This window comes from Pseudorasbora parva, chromosome 16, assembly GCF_024679245.1.
Source record: "Pseudorasbora parva isolate DD20220531a chromosome 16, ASM2467924v1, whole genome shotgun sequence".
Classification (NCBI taxonomy): Eukaryota; Metazoa; Chordata; class Actinopteri; order Cypriniformes; family Gobionidae; genus Pseudorasbora; species Pseudorasbora parva.
Genome location: NC_090187.1, coordinates 23,474,597 through 23,483,455, shown reverse-complemented (window position 1 = coordinate 23,483,455; position 8,859 = coordinate 23,474,597). Strand labels below are relative to the sequence as shown.

The window sequence follows — 8,859 nt, the reverse complement described above, 5'->3', positions numbered from 1 at the left end:
GTGTTTGAGTCCCTTTATTGTCCTCAGTGGGGAAAGACAGATCCCAAAATCATACAGTCACTGCTGGAGAGGGTTCAAATATGCAGAAGATGCGGGAAAACTGTATGTTTACCATTGATATGTGTTGTTTTGTGGTTAATGTCATACATGAAGCCGTCTCCACGGAATTTGACCTCAACTTTTATCTCCACACGGACAAAGGTCCTGGACTAGCCTCCCTGAGCCTCTTCAGATCCCCTATTAGCAATTCCCTTGTGTGGTGAAGAGCGGCCGACAGCATTCATATTTAATCGCTACAGATCAATTATTAAACTCTGGGATCTTATCCCCTTCTTTGGTGTGAAACGTCTAATAGGATGGGACATCTCCCCTGACTCCTTCGCTCTCCTCCTCCTTTCTTCAACCTCCTCTGCCCAAACTCTCTCCCATAGAGGAAATTGGATACAGAGCTGCAAAGGATTACTACCGCAGGGCTTCCTTTATGTTTTGGGCCCTGGAGCAAGGAAACCTGACCTGTGAGTCTAAACAAGCCCATTTGCTCTGGATAAAAGTGTGGTTAGCATGCAATGAAATGTCTTCCTGTACTCGCAGAGATAGAGGATAACAGCAAACGAGACAATCCCGAACATGCTTGCTACCCAATGAAACAAAATTGGAAGACAAAAAAGTACAGCTCAAATGTAAAACAAATATTCTCACCCTTGTGTTGCTTCAAACACAAATGGAGTTTGTCCAATGGGGCAGCATTATTTGCATTTGTGCGGAGCACCAGGGGTATTATTAGGGTTGCCACCCGTCCCATGAAATATGGAATCACGTCCCATATCAAAGCAATACGGTGCATGATTTTTCTCATATTTTACATAGGTCCACTCATAGTTCTATAAACACATAAGGATTTTGCAGTGTGGAGAATACTTACAGCATATATAAAGAAATCAATTTCACAATAAGCAGTACAGAAGCTCATTTGCGTGTGATTGCGTTTTAGGCTTTGCTGCCATAGTAACCATAGAGACTTGAGGCACTGTAAACTTGCACAGTTTCTTAAAAACATGTCCAGCTCTCGTCCACCTTTTGAACGCAAGAGGATCTCCAGATAGCCCATGACGAACTTCAGGCCAACTGCACACTTTGCAAAGCATTTCAGTTGCTCAGACTGTCTGACTTAAAGCGGCATGCAGTGACAGACACACCCGTGCTTCTAAAGGTATAGGCCTATCGTGTTTTTAAAATTTTTTATGGATAATATATTAATAATAATATCCCATACATTATCCGAGCTTGGCAGACATAATTATAATATTTTGTAGACTTTAGACAGGTTATTTAATATATTATAGCCTAATTAATGCTATTATTAATGTATTATTCAGCTAGGCTATGTTAAGAATGCATAATAAAATATTAAGTCATAAAGTTTATGAAATAAAAAATAAATAAAAAAATAATTCATTAACTCACCCTTAAGTTGTTCTAAACACATAGGAAGATACATTCTTACTTTCCTTCCTTTGTGAATGAGTCTATCTATCTATCTATCTATCTATCTATCTATCTATCTATCTATCTATCTATCTATCTATCTATCTATCTATCTATCTATCTATCTATCTATCTATCTATCTATCTATCTATCTATCTATCTATCTATCTATCTACACTGTAAAACCTAACAGTGAAATTCACTAAATGAAATAAGTTCATTTTACTTAATGTTACCAAAAAAGTTAATTCAACTTAACAAATATGTGTGATGTTAACTCAAAAATGTATTATTGTAAGCAAACCTCAATCTAAATAAGTTACTAAAACTGTTTAACTCTAATGGTTTAAGTTACAGATATTTATTTAATCTAGTATTTTACATCTATGGCCAATTAAATAACTAAAAGCTGATAAAATAAATAAATAAACAACAGTATATACATTAATCTACCTCATATTAAGCCTACAGTCTTACATTAAGCTCTTTTAAAGTCATTACATTTAGTCATGTCAAAGTATCATCCCAGTGAGTTTCCGAGGTAACAAAAACCGCACCATTTTCCCTCCTTCAGTCCAGTCACAGCAGGACGGCTCGCGCTACAGTCAAGAAAAACAAAAGGTAAGCGTTTCAAACTTATTTATTCATATTTCGCTCATGTTTGAACGTTTTCAGTGTTATTTTCGTACCTCTTTTATGTTTATCCGAAGATTAACCAGCTCAGTAATGTTGTGTGTAAAGTTTAGCCAGCAAACAATCTAACATTAGGAGCAAATGCGCTATTGCACCAGTTATCAACGGTAATGTACACGTTTGGAGTTAATTATGCTGTTTTACACTGCAGTTTGTCAGCGGGGAATTAAAAAATATATGTTTGTGCTTTCTCACAGTCGGACAGATAAACGCTGGCTTTTGAGACAGTTGGCCATCTTTCCATGTCTCTCGTCTCGTGCCACAGTGACGTTAACTAACTTACGTTAAAGCAAAAGGTAACGTTAATGCAAACTCACGCATTCCTTATATTACAACCGTTTTAAATGTATTGTTAATCGAATTCGAGTTTCCTCTATCATATATGATGCTAGTTAATTTGACTAAAGCAGCTGAAGCTCCGGGGTGAACAAAGTGACTTGAGGAGCATTTTAGATCCTGTTTTGCTAACGTTAGATAAAATTTTAAACTGTTATTTGTTTCTCATGACGTTTTCTCATTTGAAACTCACACTAACACATTGTTGCCATGCTTTTAAATCTTTTCAGAGCAAAGACGAAGGTGCAATGGCAGCAACGTGGCTACAATTCTATGAGTAAGTAAGTTAGAATTAACATTGAACAAATCAATGGAATTTTGTAACGTTACTGTGCAAAATGCAAATGATAACGTTATGAACAGTTACATAATGTTCATACAAATATAAGTTTGTTCTTCAATTTTAATTTTTGAATGAATTGCTATTTTTGCAAACGTAATTATGACCATAAATGTATTTTAGCACAACTTGTAAGTCTTCTGAAGCAATATGATTTTTTTAAAAGGCTTAAAGTCCAAAGTCCAGTCTGTCTATCATTCAAAGTCATGTTGTATTGCTTCAGGAGAATACTGGTCAAGTCTTGAAAGTTGTTGTTGTAGTCGGCTTTCCTAATATAAACAGAAACATTTCGTGTGTTATATTTTCACTGGCAGTTATCCTGAAGTTGCCTTGGGTTTGTAAAGGTGTAAGGTAATTGGCAATGCTAGATTTGCAGTGGTTGAAAGAAGTCTTGGAATGAATCATAAAAAAAACTACGATCCTGGCAGGTCTGTTACTATTTAAAAGGAAGAGTCAGGAGATGTTTTCAAGACACAAGGTAGGACACATGTCAAAACTACATTACATTTATTTAGCAACATGTTAACCTTTCAGCTGCCACCAGCATAAATGCATGGTGTGGTTACAGTGACTGATAGTTGATCATTCAAGTTGTCTTAAATGTATAGTCCACTTGCCAATACAAATTCAGTCATGATTCATAAATTACCAACCCTCATATTGTTCCAAACACATAAGAATTTTATTAATCTGTCCATTGAAAATCTAGTCTTCAAAACGTTTAATTTAGGCTTTCATTAGCATATACATTGAGCACAGCAAAAGCTTATTTGACACATAATAAACCAATCTCAGCTCAAGCTTAAAGGAATCGTTCACCCTGATTTACTCCCCCCCTCAAGTCATCCTTGGTGTAAATGACATTCTTCTTTCAGACGAATACAATCAGAGTTATATTAATACGTGTCCTGGCTCGTCCAAGCTTTATAATGGCAGTGAATGGCAGCCCAAAATTTGTAGCCCAAAAAAGTGCATCCATCCATTTTAAAAGTGCTCCACACGGCTCCGGGGGAATAATAAAGGCCTTCTGAATTAAATCGATGGGTTTGTGTAAGAAAAATATCCTCTCGTGATTCAAAACGCTTGTGCAACGCCCGACATCATCGTCACATAATTTATGTTTTTTACGCTGCGTCCGCCGTCAACGCCGTGGCTGTTATGCTTTTTTACGCTATATCCGACGTCATTGTTGCGCCGGAAACTAGTTATTTTCTTATTTTATAACGAGTTAAATATGGATATTTTTCTTATATAAACCCATCGATTCACTTCGGAAGTACTTTATTAACCCTCCAGAGTCATGTGGATTACTTTTATAATGAATAGATGCACTTTTTTGGCTTCAAATTTTGGACAGCCATTTACTGCCATTATAATGCTTGGATTAACCAGGACATTTATTAATACCGCTCTGATTATATTAATCTGAAAGAAGAACGTAATTTACACTAAGGATGTCTTGCCATTATCCATTTAAAATTTGTTAATCAAATCTGTCTTGTTTCACCTTTCTACACCGGATGTGAGCAGCGCGACAGGACAAAAGAGCCCCTTATAGTCCGTTATGTTGTCTACACTGGATGCGGCGTGATGTGAGCGACAAATCTTTGACAGTAAACTGTTGCCTCTTTCTATTTATGACATACTGACATGAAAAACAAATGTTTTGCAATGTGTGCATTATCGCTTGAATTCAATTCAATTCAATTCGTCATTCAATTCAAGGTCTAGAACATTCGGCTGATACACCCCTGAAAATGTTTTTCCCCCAATTAAACCTTGCTGACAAACAACTTAACATCTTTACAAAATTGAACTACAGGGTTTTAAATAAGCACACGCCCAATTAAATCAACAATAATCCGTTCCTTATAACAACGTTTTTTTTATTTATGAAAATTGAAATATGGTGTCTGCCCTGACAAGGGTTATTTTTATGTGTGGTGACATACAAACTTTTTTTCCAATGCATATAGAAAAAGGAGCTTGACCAGGTGCAGAAGCCAACAGTCACCATCCTTACTGTCGAGGAGGAAGAGGGAACGTTACCTTTAAACCCACTGGATGCTTTGATTGTCTTTAAAGATGAGGTGGTGATGTCTGCCAAGTCTTCGGTCAGTGCAATACACTTAGAGTACATTAAAGATCATACAGTGCTTTTGCTTTTTGAGGAAACGTACCTTTTTACATAATTTTTTTTATTTTATATGTTTTGTTATTTAAATGTTATGACTTTTTTTAAACATGTTTGTGCTGTTTTATTTGGTGAAAAAGTCTAATATTTTTATGTCTAGTTATATTTGTGAACATATGGCATACTGTATTTATGATGTAAATGTTATATTTCAATAAATTACTTAAAAATACCCTCCTGTTCTGTCTTCATTTTGTACCAATGTTAGCTTGTGCTTAGTCTTATGTAACTTAATCACTTTGAGTTTGATGAACTTAAACCATTTGCCGCAATCTGTTTCCTAAAACCATTTAAGTAACCATGTAGTTGTTAAGACTTAGTTAGATTTGTTAACTGAATTCAAACTGAATTAATAAAATTAACTTAAAATCTTTAAGTTCAGTTTACTCTTAATAATTGATCAACACAACACTAAAATATAAGTTTTAACACTTAAACAACACTAAAATATGAGTTAATTTAACTCAATGTATATGAGTTTTCAGTACTCATACTTAATGGTTTTAAAACTTAATTGGTTTGAAGCAATCGGTTTCCTCAAATGGTTTGAGTTACCGTAACTTGTTGGGTTTTACAGTGTATCTATCTATCTATCTATCTATCTATCTATCTATCTATCTATCTATCTATCTATCTATCTATCTATCTATCTATCTATCTATCTATCTATCTATCTATCTATCTATCTATCTATCTATCATCTATCTATCTATCTATCTATCTATCTATCTATCTATCTATCTATCTATCTAAGGGTCATTCCTTATATGGCCCTTATTTTGGCAAACTCAAGGTAGCAACCCTAGATATTATAGTTAACTAAAACTAAATTTTCATGACTTAAATGCACAAAATGACTGTGACTGTTTTGCCAATTATTCTTTATATTTTCGGGTCTTTAGTGACCCGGATCTATATCTGTATGGATCTATTTTTGACATCTACCTGTCGTGATAATATGAAACTCTCCTGAAATTAGAGATTAGAGTACCAATACAGAAGAATAAAATAAAGGCTATTTTGTTACCTTTTGGAGCTTGGAAGGATTAAGTTTGAGCAGATGTTTTATACCATTATCACTCATGAGTATGATTATACCATTTTATACTCATCAGAGCTCATTTCATTTACATTCATTTAAATTCATGAATTAAATGCACATCATTTTCATTTTGTACATTTCCCAGTACATTCAGCATCTGACTCATATTCGTCATCTCAAACATTCTCAAAACTATAACTTTCATAATCTTCAAAATCAATATTTTGATCGCTTACAGCTTCTTCACCTGATCCACAATTAGGTGACAATGACACTAACATTTGATTGTTTTCAGTATCAAATAACCTTTATTTATATAGCATTTTTTACAAGTCCAATTGTTTCAAAGCAGCTTCACAGTGTTAACCCAAAGAAAATGCAACATAATTTGAGTTGACTGTATAGCCGCTCTGGTGAAAACAGTTAAGTTATCCATCTAATTTCAATTATCTGTAGGAATATGTATGTTCCAGCAGTGAGTCGACACAACAAACCATTCCAGAGACCCCCTATCTGAAACCTGAACCGACCATAAAACCAATCAAGGATGCTCCAAAGACAACATCTCTCCCCCTTTATCTGCGTTATCTCAAAACCAGCAAAAGGACAAGATGAGTAACATGACGTGTTTCCTCTGTGTTCTACAAGCATAACAGCGAGTAGAACCTCACGAAGAAGGAACTTTATTACCGACAGGCATAAATTCAAATCGTTTTCGGGACACAGAGCCAATAAGAGCTTTTCGAAGGCTCGAAATCAATCCTGACACCATCCAGGACACCTTGTCTCTCTCTCCATTGCACTCACGTGTCACCGTTAAGGCAAATGGCCAAATGAATCAAAATCAGCTCACTGGCACAAATACTCTTAAACAAACAAAAACACGGACCAACAAGGACATTAAAATAAACAGAAAAAAACATAGCTTGTTAGTTAACATTACCAGCTTGACATCAGGATCGATTATTCGCATGCAGCGCGTCATCCACAGCGGCCATAGTCCATTTCACATAGATCAATCACAACTCGCGAAATGTTCAAACGGCTAAAGACATCAGCGGAGGGAAGCGCCGACACATCGCTGGGCCTCTGGGCCGTTCTATAACTACACATCAAAATTTGATTGGCTGATGACCCACGTCAGTTAGCAGCTTCAATGGAAGGCAAGCTATTCTTCTAGTGTTGGAGTTTCATGTAATGCGTTCAGATGATGACAAATAGAAAATACAGCTCAGCCTCATTTTCATTAGAATGTTAAACATGATTTTGTAACAGTAAGACGAACAAGGAATAGGCTGAAGACTCAGAAGATCAAAATACAAACACAATTTAATAATGGTGCTCAGGAACAAACAGAAAGGCAGGAAAATATATGCTTACATAACAGTGGCTAGACAAAGACTGAGTGAACAAGAGGAACTTAAATAGTGAACACAAACAAGATAATTAAACAGACACAGCTGAACTAAATGAACCCATAATGACGGTGACCATGGAAACAAGGAGTGGCGGGGAAACAGAACAATGGAACAAATCAAACACAAGCAAAGAGATTGAGCATCAGGCTTGTGCAAAATTCAGGATTTCAGAATTGGCCTCCATTTAATTCATGAATTGGAATTTGAATTGACTCCGCCCCACAGGAAGTTGAATTTGAATGACAGGAAGTAGAATTAAATTCATGACAATTCAAAGAAATTCCAGAGTCACACAATAGAAAGAATGAGTTGAATCCCACATACATTCCGTGTTAGGAAGGTTACTTTGGAAATGTAATTGCTTACTGTTATAGCTATATGACCCATTATAAAAGTGATTTGGATTTCTTTATCAATGCAAAGCAATGTCCTTTTAATATGATTGGTAACTAATTGAATTACACATTTTACCTCAGTAATACAACAATTACATTAATTTAGTAATTTTATTTAGTAACACAATTTCATTACACGCATCTACACTAGTGATGTTAGGTTCTTGAACGAATTGTTCTTTTCTCAGGAAGTAACCGGTCAAGCCGGTTCACTAATCAAACTTAATTAAACTTTAGTTCTGTGTTGATGATGCAAGAGCCAAAAGCCAAAGTAGCACGTCCAACTGAAAAAGAACCGATTGAGGCGGTTCCAGCATCTGTCGAAGTAAGGATTACCGAGGCGAGGGTGATTGTGTTGACGACGCAAGTCTGAGGCATAAAAGAATGCATGAAAAGCATAAAAGAATGTATAGTGACATGATTGCATGATGATGTCAGAAACCTATGAATCGGCTTTTTGAACTAGTTCATTGAGCTGAACTATCCGAGAAGAACCGGTTTGTGGAAATGAATCAGACTTTGCATCACTAATCTACACTGTAAAAATATTACACAGTATCTACTTTAAAAGGATTATGGTAACAATATTACATAATATTTCAGTAGTTTTTATGATGAATTAAATATTATTAGTGGAATGTGCTTTTTCAATTTAAGTTGATTTTGAAATAAATAAATAAATAAATAAATAAATAAATAAATAAATAAATAAATAAATAAATAAATAAATAAATAAATAAATAAATAAATAAATAAATAAATAAATAAATAAATAAATAAACAGTCATATGCAAAGCATGCTGGGAGCTAACAATGGTGTTTCTAAATAAATCTGCACAATTGAGCTAATTCTTTTAAAATAAACAAGTAATCTTCTCTTCCTTGATTTTATCTCAGTTACTCATTTCAAGCCTCAAAATTGCTTACATTTCCTTAAAAAAAATTGTAAAGTGTA

At 34.9% G+C, this 8,859-nt stretch overlaps 1 long non-coding RNA gene across 1 annotated transcript; it reads left to right on the top strand.

The window, feature by feature from the left end:
- The first annotated feature begins 1,973 nt into the window (after positions 1 to 1,973).
- LOC137043693 (uncharacterized) lies at positions 1,974 to 5,102 on the top strand. Its single transcript, XR_010898558.1, has 4 exons — positions 1,974 to 2,107; positions 2,377 to 2,475; positions 2,746 to 2,792; positions 4,832 to 5,102. It is a non-coding gene; the product is annotated as an uncharacterized lncRNA (long non-coding RNA).
- The last annotated feature ends 3,757 nt before the right edge of the window (positions 5,103 to 8,859 follow it).